This window comes from Aptenodytes patagonicus, chromosome 1, assembly GCF_965638725.1.
Source record: "Aptenodytes patagonicus chromosome 1, bAptPat1.pri.cur, whole genome shotgun sequence".
Classification (NCBI taxonomy): Eukaryota; Metazoa; Chordata; class Aves; order Sphenisciformes; family Spheniscidae; genus Aptenodytes; species Aptenodytes patagonicus.
Genome location: NC_134949.1, coordinates 208,043,770 through 208,060,540, shown reverse-complemented (window position 1 = coordinate 208,060,540; position 16,771 = coordinate 208,043,770). Strand labels below are relative to the sequence as shown.

Sequence of the window (16,771 nt, the reverse complement as noted above, 5' to 3'; positions counted from 1 at the left end):
TGTCTCAAAAAAAAGTACAGCAGCTAGGAGGAAGGGACCAGGCAGAAGATGGTTCTTTTTGATTTTAAGTCAACTGTTTCTCCACAGCAAAGTCTCAACTGTTGTGTGGGATAGCTACAACCGAATTCTTTTCAAGAATTTCTGTAATAGTTCGTACGTGATTTGAATTGTAAGGAACTCCTCTGTGGTTAGTTACTCATTTATAGTAGATGGGTCAGACCTTAACGTTGCCTGGCTCCTCTCACGCGCATGCCACCCTTAAAACGAGGGTGGGCTTAGCTCTGGCTTTTAAGACAACCAAAACCATGTCTGTGGGAACTGAAGACATTGTCACCGTACCCAGGGAGACCGCTGCCTGCTCCGAAGCTGGAGGACAGTATTGCCCATGCAGTGATATCTTGATCCTTATCACAGCCCCTCACTTTCTGACAAGAAGCGTTGTTCCCTCCAGCTGTTACTTGTACAGACTTTCAATAGCCAAGTGGAGAGAATATGAATTTGGGGAAGAAAAGCCCAGTTAGGCCTGTTACAGCAGTTGTACATCTTACACTGAACACCATCATCCCTACTATGGGAGAAAAGCTGCTATCCCTGCCACAAACCATAACAGCCAGAGCCCCAGCCTGCAAAGGCTGTGCTCTAAAAAAAAGGCTTTACTAAGCTGGTTGTGCTGTCCTGCCTGGGAAAGTCTGCACAGGAGATGTGCAAGCATTTCAAATTTCCCTTGCTTTCCTAGATCTGTCGCCTCCACTGTCTTAATATTCAACAGTTTGTATTTCTGTAAACAGTAGGATGAAGGTCCCTAAACCACAAGTGATCATCACCCCACATGAGCCCCCAGTCTGGGTCCCCTGCATTCACCCTTCCTGAAACAGAAGGGTCACCAGGAACTCCAGTGGTGCCACAGTGCAGGGAGACCAATTACGTACAGCAGGACAGTACTGACTTGCACTATTTTTATTAGCAGTATGATGCAACGCTTGCATACACTGAAGAGTATACAAGACTTCCTCATTACTCTGCACCGCTAAGATAGACCATCTTCTCTATCCCCTTCCATTACACAGCTCAAGAGAAGACTTCCTACCCCCCGACCGCCTGTTTTCCAGACTGAATAAACCCCGCCATCTATCCCCCATGGCTCCTATGCTCTAACCTCCTGATCATCTTGGGGCCTCCACTGGACTTCTTCCCATACATATCTTGTCTGGTCACAGCACTCCAGCTGCAGTCTCGGAAGCGCTGAACAGAGAGGAGAGATTGCTTTGCATGCCCCTGCTCAGCTGTGCTCTTCTAATGGAGCCCAGGATGACCCCATCAGCGAAGCTGATTCTGCAAAGCTGCTTCGCAACCAGTCTGTGCCCAGGCTGCACAACTGCATCAAGTGAATTCGGTACCCACTGCAGGACTGCACATTTGCCTTGTTTGAACTTGGTGAGGTTCCTGTCAGGCCCTCGATTCATGTTCACTGCCTTGTTGATTTCAGGAAATAGAAAATAAACATCCTGTTACTCATAGATCAATTTGAAACAGTTTTATAATAGATACAGAAACCCTGACAAAAACATGGTGATATATTTACAGTGCAATGTTAAAATCTCATCGCATCAAAATTCATCTTCCATTATTCATTTCATTCATGGTTTTTCATCTTTTTATTGGGCTACATTAAGACAGCAGGCATTTTTATCATAACTTCCAACTCAAACTTAACTGCACAGACAGTGAAATCTTACTGCAGCTTTAATCTCCCCATTGGTTAACATTTCGTTCCAGTCCTTTTAAGCTGTTGCTGGCTCATACAATTCCTCTAGGTAACTAATGCTTCTGAGCTCTTCTAAACTCTACTGCAACTTAAACACAATCCACACTATTGTTTTTTCTTTAAACATAAACCCCACCGCTTTCCTATCTTTTGTCACATATTTTAGTGCTTGAAAATACCTTCTTACTAATTTCATTTAACTCCAAAGGCTTTTTTTATGTCCAAAACCAATCATTTAACCAAGGAGCAGCCTTCTAATATATCATTTACTCTGATTCCTGTTCTGGCGTGTACAAACTTCAATTCTTTTAGCAACACCATTTCCCAGTACTAGTATCGGAGGTCCGGAAAGAAAATCTGCTTCCAGAACAGCCCAGATAAAAAGGGAGTCAAGACCTCAGTTACACATCGAAGTTGGCCAACATCAGCTTCACTATGAAATGCTCGACTTCGCTTAACACTGGGTAGGTACCACCTTCTCTGCCGGAGGCTGAAGACAGTAACATCACAAAAGCTGTAACTCGTCTCCTCGTACAGGAAAAGGCATCTTGAACATCACAAGCAGACATCGTATTCAGACTCTTCTGATGGGTCTTTTCCAATCCGGGGTGCTGGTGGGGGACACACCATCTCCATGCTGGTCCCCTTCCCACCATTTCAAACGGCCCTATTCCCTCAGGCCTCACAGGGCAGACCTGTCTACAAGCAGAAAGAATACAGCTAAGTGAGAGTGATCAATTCATCCCTCTCCCCTGTTCAGCTAGGTGCTACAGATTTAATTACTGTTTTACTAGATTAACAGCATTATTCTTGTGCCCAGGAGCATAGAGAGCAATGAAGAAACAAAGAACACCTGTTAAGCATAAAAGTAATACAAAGAGACTGATAAACGAGTGCAAAGGAAACAGATTACATCACAAGAATAAACAACCACTGTTAAGTGCTCTAATGAGTGACAACACAATTATATTCTCACCCGCGGTGGTCCTTGTAATTCCAACTTGAAGAGCAGCATTTTGTACATAGTCATGGTATAGCAGAAAGCCATCTTCAGTTCCAAGGGTGCATAGCCACCAGCGGTTTTCATTGAAACCTAATGCAATGGAGAACATTTTCAGGAAATAAGTACGATTCAGGCTGAGGAGTTACAAGAGATACTTAAGTGATAACTTCCTTGAAAACGTACTTTTGTAATCAAAGTACAGCAAACAACAAGACTCAAATAGCAGACTACAGAGCAATGCATTAGCAAATACAGCTGGATAAAGAGCTGGGGAATGCTAACGCTTTCCCACCTAGCCCTTCCAGGAGGTTACCTGGAATTCTCTACCACTATTCAGGAACCCCAGCAGCAGGCAGCCTGACAGAACATTTTGACCTCACTACAAATTAAATCGGAGCCCAGTGCATTTTCTGGTAGAACTGTATGCAAATGTACTTCAGAGTTGAAGAAGGGAATGCAATGGCACACCAAGGCCAGTTCTCATATCTACAAAATACTGCTCAGCAACAAGTTAAGGAAGAGCAAACTGAGCAGGTGTAACTTTTTTTTATGTGACTGATTTGGCTTGCTCTCACAGTCTTTTGCAACTTTTTCAGTTTGCTGTTGCACACTCTACCCCAAATACAATGCAATCCACTCTTTTTTATCTAATCGTCCCTCAATTTTTAACGCAATTTAATTAGGCCATTAGGCTTCGTCAGCCAGGTTCACGCTGCAATCTGAAGTGCACACACACAAATGAATAATGGGAAAAGAGAAAGGATTTTATCGCTCCACTGAGATAAGGAGTCATTATTTAGCCAGTCAAAGAAACACTTGTATCTCCGAGGAACCTCGGCCATCCGCACTTCCCTTCACAGGAAGGAAACTAAGTTGAGGACAGAAGAATTCCGAGACGCCTGGGAAACATGCCAAACGCCGAGGCTCCCAAATGGCTCTTTTGCACAGGGGCAGTGTGATACATAAGGACAAGCAAGAAGGCTGAATTCCCAACAGCTACATGGTCAAGACAAAATGTCAGCTGGATAGAAAAATCTCAAGTCAAGCTTTGAAAAAATTAATGAAGTGTTTTTTCTGTTACTACTATTATTTTTCTGATAAAAGTTTTAACTATTGTCTTTTTTAGATTTTTTGAGTAAATGCTTGTAGCTTGCGTATTTCCATAGCCTGGTGTATATTACACATTATTGTGTGATTATATTATGATTCTATTGTGATTTTACCACAACTAGAAAATAAGAGGGAACTCCTTAGTAAAGGGCAAGGCAAAACCACGAAACAAGGCATGTATCAGTTTTCCCACCTCCTCAGTGCCCCTTCTTTAATATCTAATAGGTAACGGCGTCCAGGATAGGGAACACTTAAACTGGACACAAGTTAAGTGCGTTGGCCCTGATGGGAGGCAGCCACAAGCACTGAGGGAGCTGCCTGATGGCACTGCGAGGCTGCTCTCATCACTGAAAGGGCACGGCAATTGGGAGAGGTGTGTGAGGACTAGAGGAAAGCAAATGTCACTCCGATCTTCAAGAAGGGCAGGAAGGAGGACCCAGGGAACTATAGACCCTGGGAAGGTGACAGATCAGCTATTCCTGGAAACCATTACCAGACCAAGCAGGGCAAGAAGGTAACTGGGAGTAGTCAGCATGGATTTACAAAGGGGTCATTTGCAAATCTTTAGGGATCCTAATCTGATAGCCTCTATGATGAGGTGACCAGTTCAGTGGATATGGGGAGAGCAGTGGATATTGTCTTCCTTGATTTCAGGAAGGCTTCTGACACTGTCTGCCACATCATCTTCATTGACAAGCACATGAAGGACAGGCTAGATAAGTGGACAATGAGGTGGACTGAAAACTGGCTGAACAGGTGGGCCCAGAAGGTTGTGATCAATGGCACAAAGTCCAGTTGGAGGCTAGTAAGTAGCAGAGTACCCCAGGAATCAGTACTGGAGCCAGTCCTTTTCCAACATCTTCATTTACGACCTGGATGACACAGCGCACCCTCAGCAAGTTTGCAGGTGATACAAAGCTGAGAGGAGTGGCTGATACACCAGAGGGTCATGCTGCCATCCAGAGGGACCTCAACAGGCTGGAAAAATGGGCCCACAGGATCTCATAAAGTTCAAGAGGGAAATGCCAAATCCTGCACCTGGGGAGGAATAATCCCAGGCACCAGGACAGGCTGGAGGCCAAATGGCTGGAAAGCAACTTTGCAGATAAGGACCTGGGGGTCTTGGTGAACTCAAGAACCACCATGAGCGAAGAATGTGACCTGGCCCCAAAGGCGGCCAATGGCATCCTGCACTGCATTACAAAGAAAGTTGCCAGCAGATGGGAGAGAGATGATCCTTCCCCTCTACTTGGCACTGGTGAGATACCTGGAGTGTTGTGTCCTGTGTTGGGCTCCCCAGTACAAGAGTGAATGGAAAACAACTGAGGGACTGGACCATCTTTCATGTTGCAAAAGGCTGAAAGAGCTGGGACTGTTCAGCCTGGAGAAGGCAGGACGAAATCTTACAAATATTTATAAACATCTAACAAGAGGGTATAAGGGTATAAAGATGACAGACACAGCCTTCCCAGTGGTGCCCAGGGACAGGACCAGAAGCAGTGGTCACAAACTGAAACATGGGAGGTTCCCTCTGAACATCAGGAAACTTTTACTTTGAGGGTGACCGAGCGCTGCTACAGGTTGCCTGGGGAGGTTGTGGAGTCTCCATTCCTTGGAGACCAAACCCAAACAGACATAGTCCTGGGCAACCTGCTCTACCTGACACCCTGCTTTGAGCAGGGGGTTGGAATATATGATCTCCACAGCACCCTTCCAACCTCAGATATTCTGGGATTCTGTGAAAAGCCTGCCCCAATTTCAGCTGCAGAGGTGAGATGGGAGTTCACACTGCAGGGCTCAGGAAAGAAGTAATTTCCAGTAGCAACGGTAACTACCAGACTGTCTGACATACAGCACATTACTGGGGTGACCTGAACACTAGGGATGGGGACAGGGCTCCAACTCTTCATCTGAAGCATGCACAGAGAAAATTTTTTCTTTGGAACAATCTTTTACAAAGCAATGCTACCTAAGTGAAGGATGCAACAAGGCACAGCAGGTAGAGAGTAAAAGGTAGGGGGGGAAAAAAAAAAAAGGAGACAAAGCTTCCATGGAGAGTATGCTAGGATTCTGCCTGTCTTGGGTAGAAATTTTGAACTATTTCAGTCTTGGAAATCAAAGACCACATGGGCAATTTTTCAGTATTAGTTATAACTCACAGTACAGTTTGAGCTGTATTACTGCAGAAAGATTTCTTCTCTCATGTTGCCCTTTCCATACTTTTTACAGAATGACAAAGGACCCCATTATGCTTATATTTCCCATGCAAGTCTCTGAAGTTTTACTGCTTACTTTCTACACTTAATTTACCAGCTGACTTGGAAATCAGTAAAAGGACCCCTCTAATTAGCAATAAATCATATCAACTACTACTATAGGATCACAGAATGGTTTGGGTTGGAAGGGACCTTTGAAGATCATCTAGCCCAACCCTCCTGCCATGGGCAGGGACATCTCTCACGCGTCATTAATAAATAGCTCGATATATCTTGTTCTATAGATACCTAGTTCTCTATTTACTGTTAACACAACTATAGAGACAACTCTGAGTACATTTACTAGGCCAAATGAACACAGGAGAGAACTAACCCAAATTCTTCTTGCTTTATCAGTAGAACTTGGCACATCTCAGTTAAATCCCATCAGTGGATTTTTCCTTTATAAAAGCAACTGGTATTTTGGAATTTCAGAACTATCAGAACTACTGAACCAAGCTGCATAAATCTCCCTTTAAAACCTTCGTATCTGTCAGTCCTACAGAGATGCTTCCAACATCCAGGGTAGATGATACTACATACCTATGTGTACGCAAATGAACTCTACCCCAGGTTTTACAGAGTACGTGGCCACAGCCTTCCAGACCAAAGCCTACTGGCTAATCCCGAGGAGAGTTCAGAATCGGAAACTACAATGTTGATCGTACAAACTGGATTCTGAGTGCAATGTATCAATAACATCCAGTAGCTCAGACATGGCAGCATATTAATGTGGCACTATGGGTTTTGATGTAAGACGCATTATGACTAGCCAGATTTTGAGCTGTCTGCAAGAGGCTGTGTAAATATACTTCAAGTCCTTTAAAAACATGTTAACATATGACAGGAATTATGCAAGGAATTACATTACCTGAAAGCAAGTATTAGTTGAAGTGTAGGGGCAGAACTACTCTACATCAAATCGTAAATGTCAACAAAAAGAGGGCTCCTAATTTCAGTAATTGCTGAATAAAGCCAAATATCCTAATACGTACCTCGTACTAACACTTGGTTTTGGCTTCCCTTTTGTATGCATAAGATAGCAGAAGGATTCTGCACAAGCCAGTCTTCATCTGCATTTTAAGATTTTAATAGTAACCTAAAAAATAAAGAGACAGTAAATAACTGCAACACTTCAAACAAACTAGAAAATACAGTAGCATTTCTTTTCAAATACCCATAAGTGTAATATGGAGAAATAAACCGTAATAAAACGTCACATTATCAGAAAAAAAAATCCATTTATTCTCTACCCATTCTTACCAGTTAGTTGTTACTACACAGACTTCTCTAAAGATTTTAAATTTAATTTTACTACCTCATTAAACAACATTAATGAGTTCCTAGATTTTCATACTTCTGCTTGGATTAAGTGCAGTTCTGCTCCAAAGAGCCCTAAGTCATTTCTCTTTGGAGGGTTTTTAAAACACACGTATCAAACACAACACTGTCTTCTTCTAGGCCTGCCAATGCATGTGGCCAAAGTGACATTTCATCCTTCTCATATTACTGCCACTACAATAATTAGGATCCCTGCACACAACACAGTTATTAATGAAACTTGAGAACTAACTGCTCTCACTGTAGTTGTACTGAGGGTACGGAAGCAGAAATACAGTCTCCTCCCTGTTCCACAGCCTGCTGCGATACAGACATTTAACAGATGCTTTAAAGGGGCAAAGCTATATATGAAAATAATACAACTGAACTGGAGTAAAATATTGTCCTACTTTATAACAACATCTCAGAACAGAACTGCATACAAGTCTCATTAAAATACATTTTAATACTAAAAGCATTAGAAATTGATGCAACAGTTTAAGACTTTTGTAATTTCAAAACTTCTGCAATAGATCTGCTTGCATTTGCAGTAAGTGCAGTTGGAAGAACAAACAGCAAGTCAGAGTATAATTTTATTCCTGTTACATTTATTCATAATTAAAATTACTGTAATTATATTTAAAAAGGCCTAAATAATAATTGAAAGCGTTACTAAGAGTATCCATCCTGAACTCCGTCTGTCTTCTTCCAGAGTCCACACGCAAATTACCCAAAGTGTTTAAAATGCAACAGCTCCCTGCCCCAGTCATTCAGGCTTCAAAACAGCTCTCACCCATACGCACACATTCCCCTCCCTCCCCCCCAATTAAAATCACCTCTTCTCCACAAATGCCTGATTTAAAATAACATGCGAGTACTGCAATGTTTGATAGGTTTAACATAATCCATTACTCAGGCTGGGAAAGCAGACATAGAAACATGTTGCAGAGCCAAGGAGCCCTAAAGAAATCTCTGAACAGAGGAAGTCTGCCTGGAAAGCCCCCGATTACAGCAACAGAAGGGGATGAAGAACTCTGTATGCTCACAGATAAAGACTTCTTAAAACAATTTACCAACATCCTGAGGTTCTGTTTGATGATCAGAAAACTTCGCACACCCTGCAAATATTTGTTACAGAAAGAATTACTCTGGAAAGCCACACACAAGTTGCACCTTTCAGGCTAGCTTCACTTCAGGAACAGCCCCAAAAAGCAACTCAGAAGTGACATGTGCAAATTACAACACAACCACAAACATATACAATAAAGGTAACATTTACCTTATCAGGTACAGCTGAAAAACAGCTGAGGCTAGCAGCTCAGAATAAATACGATTTCAAAGTTGGCACAATTTAATGTCTGAGTCCTATTAAAAGTGCTGTTAATTCCTCAATTCTCCTATTTGCTTCCTTTTCATCTCCCCCCCCCCATGGTGCAGCTTACTATATATCAAGTTTCAAAAGTTCTGTTATCTATTCCATAACACAGACATTCAGGAAGATGGATACTTTCTTCCTAAAGCAGGTATGACAAAGCACAGCCCACTAACCCTTTATAACTAGAGCTATAATTTTGCAAGTGCTAGTATTAAAATCATTTAGCAGGTCAAACACAATCGATGACTGTCAGCCTCAGGGACCAGGCTGGAATTGTCATCTGGACAAATATTAGTGTCCTAGGACATTACCTCCACATGGTCAAACTAATCCAGCTATTGGTAAGTATGTACCCATCTTAAAGGGAAGCTACAATTACAAACTGCACATCTTTCAGTGTGTATTTTAATATTATGAAAAAACCATAATTAATTACACTTTTCTTCCTTTCTTCCCCTGTCTACAAACAGGAAGGCTAAGACCTCCAAAGTCCTAACACAGTCTCTCCAGTTTCCATAACAGACAGAGTATATTATCTTCTCTTTCTTGGCCACCCAGATTTACTGAGGAGAAAGCAGTGAGCCAGATTCTTGGCAACTAGTAGATACTAGTGACAAAACTGTAGCCAAATAAATCTGGTATGTTTTTGAAGACAACCCCTAAAACCAGCCAGTAAGACCATATGGTAGTGTTACAAATTAATCATTTACCATAACCCAAATACTTACAAAGTGATTATACAGTGTGTGGGTTTAAATTTTTTTTTTTCTCCTTAAACAGTATGTCTCTGCCTCTGCACTATTTCTTCAGGATTCTCTCTTTACAGGAAATTACGATCATTTCAACCTCTACCCCATATAAGAGACTTTATGATTAACAGCAATTACTTTGTTAGACCTGAACGTGTCCTGGCAGCTAGTGCTGAGAAAAGGGATTTGTAAGAGTGAGCAGGAGCACAGCAAATAGTTATTTTTAAAGTAACACTCTGAATCATCTTAATTCATATGATAAAGCTTTTCTTTAAATTAAAGCTCAAAGTGGGTATGGTGCCAAGCAAAATGAATCTGAACTATTCTAGAAGGCTAACAGCATGATAAACATGCCTATTCTGAAGAGAACAGATACATCACACACAAACTGAGTGATACTGTGCATATATTGTGCCATTCATTATCAAGGAAAATTGAAAACCAGCTCAACCTACCTCAAGTAACATATTCAGCTTAAGAGTACTCTCCACTACTGTCTTCCAATACTGAATCGCGATGCAAGACAAGCTCCAAGCTGCCACAGCAGCATACCAAGCAGAAACAGCCACGACAATCTACAACACTGAAGGACATTTTACATTTACCTTGCACACTGATGCTATGCAGCTTCACTGGCTTGACCGACAGAACAGGTTGGTTTCTTGGTTGTTATGTTTTAATTTAACAGGATTTTTGGTGGCTACTGTAACAAAGAGCTTCCCCCCCTATATTTCCCACCATTTCCCCCTTTATTTTATGTCTACTTTAAAAATTACCTAGCAACACAGAACAGCAGCATGGGTAAATTTTGACTTCCACTGAAGTGGACCATACGACATTTTGCACCAGCAGGCATAGGTATCATTTTGAGAGTAGCAAAGCCACTATCCATCATACAGAAAGGAAGAACTCCAATGCCGAGCTGTTCTCAGGAAAACAAACAATCCCTTGTGGCCATTTATTTGGGGTTTCCAAAGGGAACCCGAGATGATCCGCAGAGCTGTGTTCATGTTTGCATTTGTTCAGGTTTACCTATCAAAAGGTAACAGATAAAAATGTTGGCTGCTGACATACTAACAGAAGATACAGTGCTAGACATTTTTAAATGGTCAAGCAATCTTTTCCTCCCCATTCTTCTCTTAGTTTTTACTCACGTCTGGCCAAACCCGCTCTCCTTATCATGAGTAGCCTCTGCTGAGGACAAAAGCACACATTTGCAACAATAAAACCATCAGAGAGTAAATCAGTTGTCACCCTGGCATCACTGCATGGCTGCCAGTGATTACAGGAGACAAACTGCATCATAACCTGTCCCAATCTTATGTTCCCCAAATTCTTTCCTTAAGAGCATATACTTGCAGACAGCTAGAAGCAAGTAAGTATTTAAAGGAAAAAGTGAACATTACCAAATTAAGGCTCAAAAGGAAAATTAAGTTCCTAGAAACAAAAGAGCAAATACTACTTGAACTGAGCCAGCAAGGTATTCAATTTCCTTGACAAGACTATTAAAAACATTTTACATCTGTTTCAGTTTTCAGTTTATAAGGTATAGGGTATCTGAAGTTAGCACCTCACACGGAATAAGGAATGTGAATGTAGTAATATTCCTCTTCTGGAATCAGATTTCAAAAAGAAAAAATGGTGGCAGTTACTAGTGACTAGGTAATAAACCCGTACCAGTGACAATACTATGATCAAAGAACATTTATTTTTCTGTTTTGCCTGGATTGCAAAACTTCACTCATACAGAAGTTAAACTATTTCTTCAGTATTTGGGGACTGATGAGCATGTCTGAAAATATTTAAACAGAAAGAACAAAGATTTCATCTGTGCAGCTTAAGCAAGGTTTGAATTTGAAGACACTGAAATTTATAAGTACTTTGTAAATTTAATAAAAATTGTTTATTTGCGAGTCATTATGTTCCTAGATGTAAGACCGTGCATTTAATACAAAAGGAGGATCCATTTTTTTTGGTAAAAAAGATTCTCTACAATTTCAAAGAAGTTTGGATTTGATCAGTAGAAGGGAATGAAGTCTTTAGTTTCTTAACGTCACTCAGGCTTCTATTGCACAGTATAATTAAAGTGTTATGTTTTTATATATATTTTATATATATACACATTATATTTTTGCAAAATTTTGTGAACTGTGAGGCTGTGGTTATACAAAGTAATTAAAATAATCCTATACGAAATAGCAACTCAATCCCGTATTTTTGAATACAGCCCCCTCCCCTATATTGCTCACTAACATTCCCATGTCCAGTTGAGGAATCTGCAGCACCAGAATAGCTGGCTAATCACACAGTGATTTTCATAATTATCCATTCTATGTATGTTGTCATTAATGCAGCAGAAATGTCTTCAGATATTCTGATTTCTACTTTCAATGATAAGTGTTCATGCTGAGCAGCCTGGAAAAACATCCAGGTAACAGTATCATTTCTCCATTCAGACTCACATGCCCTTTTACATGGATGCAAAGTTCCTGAGCATTTTGTGATACTTTACCTTACCATGAACAGCTAAGAAGTACAAAAATGTTGAAGGAGCAAGGGAATAACCTTTAACCCTCATCATCTCTTTCACCTGGAAGTAATGACGTATAGATGTGACTTCACCAATTAACAAGAGAACTTAAGAAACCTGACATATCAAAAGTATCTGAAACCATTGCATCACTCAGCATTGGAAGTTACAGTTAAAACTTCATGAGCTTGTTTTATGCCAGGTTCTAGAAATTCTGTGTGATTTCACCTATCAAAGAAACTTATGGCTTGTTTACATACAGAGTTTGAAACAAATTTAGAAAAGTCTGCTGTAAACTAGATATAGTTAAACCAGCACAGCTAGCCTACAGTTAAGTAGTATCAGTACTGCTCTACTACTTTAACAGAAGTCAGGATATCATTGCGCTACGTGCTGTGCAAACAAGTTTACAATTATGCAATCTGAGATGACAGAACCACTAAGAAAATTTGAGAGACATTTGTATCAATTTAGTTTGATTTCAAAATAAATTGTTTTAAAGTAGCAAAAATGCGTATAGCCTAAGAGACAGTTTTCTCAGATTTTATAGTTCTAAGACTACAGAAAATCAGCATAAACTTTGTATTATAGCAAAATACTTATATATAGTTGAGATGTGACGACCTCACTAGTTTGAGGATATTTTGGATCTTCCAAAAACTAGGGGGGAATCTAGTTTCAAGGGAAACATCCTAGATTGTGCATAACCCAACTTTCTCCAATTTAAAAAGCCAGCATTCCTAAGGAATTGTGAAACTCTCTGATAACACAGTGCATTTACTTCTGAAGTGTTAGCAATGCTGCTTTACACAACTTCATACAACACTCCCCATTCCCTCCTGTAGGATTCCTTACCTGTCATTTTTGCAGCAGGTGCCAAGTTAGGCCAGTGTCCTAACCTCGTCTTCCAAAATAATGACAGCAGAATTTATTATCTTTGTGGGGCTAAAATCTCTGAAGCCATAAGACTGTGCTGGGGGAAAGGGCAGGGCAAGCTGTGGTCGCACCATCCTTATAAAGAGCAACAACTCAAGAGTCACTCAAAGAGCTTTCATCTTTGAAGTGCTTCATTTGAAAACGTAAAATTTAACAATACTAAGCATTACATACATCTATATCGAAATGACACCTACTAAGGAACCATTCAAATACCTAAGCATGTAATAGGCTTTTAATGTTAATTCATATAAAGTTCAATAAAGTCAAAGCTTTATTTAGATGACAGAATCACAGAAGGATTAATATCGGAAGGGACCTCTAGAGATCATCTGGTCCAACCCCCCCCCTTGCTCAAGCAGGGCCACCTAGAGCTGGCTGCCCAGGACCATGTCCAGACAGCTTCTGGTATCTCCAAGGATGGAGACTCCACAACCTCTCTGGGCAACCTGTACCAGTGCTCGGTCACTCTCACAGTAAAAATGTGTTTCCTGATTTCAGAGGGAACCTCCTGTGTTTCAGTTTGTGCCCATTGCCTCTGGTCCTGTCAAAAGATTTGGTAATTCATTGTGCAATTAAGTAATTTCCTTCCTATGCTAACTCTGCTGGGTGGCAATTTTTATCTCTGACTACTTCATGACAAATACAGAACACCAACTTCTGGCTTCCACCATAATAAAGCCATATTTGGTAGAAAAAATAAAATCTTACATTAGATTTGAAATACACAGGAAATGGAATCTGTATTTCAAGACAACAGAACAGCATTACAAACTGCAAGGTATCCTGCAAATGTTTTATCATATATTGGTCCACTGACATAAAGACTTACCTGTTTATGAAAAAAACACAAAGCAATGTTGAATAAAGGTACCATTTCTCATGAAAACTCGTGTTTTGTAGAGATGAAGGTATTTACAGATCTTTTTCAATATGACGTAACTAGTCCTTGCAACAAACCAAGCCTACGCTTGGCCAGTCTAAACAGATTACTGTTCAGACCTGGGCTAAAAGTTGTGCATAACACCACCAAGGAACCTGTAAAAATTTTTAAGGCAAAATATGCAGTGAACTCAACCGCATAAAACTGAAAAGGAGAGATTCTCTACTTGCTACTGTTGTACAAGCTTCATCGTCTGGCAAGCTGGGACTCGGACTTGGCTTTTTGTCCTTTACTTGCACAACTGGACATATTGCTGATGCTGCACTAAGATTTATCTCAACTTTCTATTACCATTTTACTTTCCTTATTTCAGTAAAAGTGGCTACTACCTGTAAGATAAAGTTATTGTTCCCACCCAAAGTGAAATAGCTTTCTAAGTGAATATCAAACATTAAAAAAAGCATTAAGCCTCAGCTCTCATATACGTAGAGCTAAGGAAGCACCTGCTAACATGTGATGAAGAGGACCAAAAAGCACAACATTAGGAATAATTTCAACTTTGAATAACAGATTTAACTATCAGGCATCTCAGTGTATGTTAGGAATACCATTAAAATGAGCCCTTCCACTATCTACCCCCCTTAAAAGACATTCCAGTTGGCTACAACTTTCTTCTCTTGAGAACAACAAAGGCCTTAATGATGAAACCACATTTGCACAGGACTAAGCCAACACCACATGGTAAGAAATAAGGAACTTCCTTTTGTTATCATCTTCTATACAAAGGCAGTCAGTTGGCATCATATTCAAGACTAAAATATTTCGAATCAGAGGTTGACTGTTGGCACTATTTTTCATCATTGTTCTTTCAGATTTCAAGATGCAAGCTCATACTATAATTCTCACATTAAAAATATACATTTAAAAGTAAGTTATCAAAATTATGTCAGGTGACAAATTTGTAAATAACACATTAATGAGAAAATGGTTATGAACACAGACTAGAACATAAAAGTTATTACTTCAGTTACCTGTTTGTGACTTTTGATGTACATAAGGGAAAAACGTCCATTCTAAGACACTAAAAACTATTTGCTATGTCTTGAAAAAGAAACTCCACATAAGCAAGCAGCAGCTTCTCCAATGAAGTCCGCGTTTCAAACCGAAGTTCTGCATACCGATGCATCAATTTCTTTGAAAGGTTAACAGAACGTTTACCTGTGATCAGATTCTTCCACTACTTTTTACGGACCATCCTCAAAGAGCTCACAGTTTGCTCTCCTATTCTGCTCAACCTTGTTCTTGCCTTCTTGTAACTTTGTTTCGATCTTATTTAACAACCTATTTCGGTCAACTTACTTTCATTCTGAGCTCTGCAAAATCTCGCATCTGGTCAGCATCTGATTGCTGAGTATGCTCTGACAGGGTATATTTATGCATAAATTTTGAGTGATTCTAGTTTACACCACACTGTGAAAACTAAAATAAATGCAGATATCCAAATAGTTTAAAGATGAACCTCAGCACCTGGAGATAGAACCAGGTCTCCCCATCTTTATTACAAAATTAGGGAATCGGACTGAAATAATCATCCAACAGATTCGTATCAAAGGAATTTGTGTTATTGACAGTACAAGTGTAACCATTTTTGTTTTGTTTTTTTTTAATTTGTATATATTTATTAAGTCTCTACGCAAACTTGCTCAGATTGATACCTCATTGAGAGTACCAGATTTGTAATTCATGAAAGGTAACATTTGGAAGCACACTGCAATGACTGAAAAGGTGTAAACTAAGACAACTGTAGCTGGCAAGAGCAAATGCTGATTTAAGTGCTCCATGACTATACCACCCTCAACCCCCAGCTGCAGTAGCTGCCACTGTGCGACTGATGTTTGCTAAGCAGAAGAGATGAAGACTTTGAAAAGCATCCTTGTAGCCATAAAGGAACTTCATTAATTGAGGCAGGTGAAGCAACTGCTGAAACAACTGGCACTACCATATTCAAAGTCCTGGGAAGGTTATGACAGTCATGTAGCTGTACAGGTACCCAATCAGCAGACAAGCTACCTCAGGTGCTGACTGTTCAACTACTCAGATTTATCACTGTGGCAAGATAATTATGTTCTTCACAAACTTAAATCCTGATAGTCCTATTCTTGTTTTGTCACGATCAAGGCAAAGAGGACATTTTCCTGCAATAAGAGCAGGACCAGATTTGGACAGCATTTGTTTTTAAGCAGGAGCTCTCTAAACTCATGACAAAAGTCCTCTATTGGAAGCATCGGTACATTAAGTTATACATATTTGAACTTCAGTCCTTTCCCAGCACAATTTTGTCTTATATATTTAGCCTTAATAAAGTTCCACCTCTGTTCCTTTAAGGTTATGTAGACAAAACCTACAAATATGAGAAAATACAGCCAACTCCCCAATAACATTACTCTTCTCCGTATCTTAATGAAACACAGGCTTTCAGACTTATTTTGTCCATTAAAGCATGTATTTTATTTGCATGTTTACATTGAACTAGTTTCATTTATAGCAGAACTCTGAAACAATATTTAAGAATTTTAGACGAAGTTTATCAAGAGTCATATTTGGGGTTTTTAATTCTATGGTAGCTTCCAAATATTTAGAAGAAACAAACTGAAAGATGAGGTCAAACCACATCTTCATGCTTTTCCACATTTCTATCTCCCCATCTATAAATCCATGAAGAGCACTTATCTACTTTTACTTTTCCATATTAGTATTTCCACACACCTATGAGTCAAGAAAGGGTACCTATCTATTTTTTTAAGTTCTCATGTATTCTGTCACTTAATTATTGTGTATTGATCTA

General features: G+C 39.9%; 1 protein-coding gene across 3 annotated transcripts in view; it reads right to left on the bottom strand.

Annotated features, from left to right (window-relative positions):
* Positions 1–1,512: 1,512 nt before the first annotated feature.
* The window catches only part of PSPC1 (paraspeckle component 1), a 67,315-nt gene continuing 52,056 nt past the window's right edge, over positions 1,513–16,771 (bottom strand). For 2 of the 3 annotated variants that reach the window (XR_012994415.1, XR_012994417.1), the window contains 3 exons: positions 7,129–7,232; positions 2,742–2,858; positions 1,513–2,464 (listed from right to left, as the gene is read on the bottom strand). The gene's annotated coding sequence lies outside the window, so the exon portion shown is untranslated. The remainder of the gene's footprint in view (positions 2,465–2,741; positions 2,859–7,128; positions 7,233–16,771) is intronic. The other variant, XR_012994416.1, reaches the window with a different exon arrangement.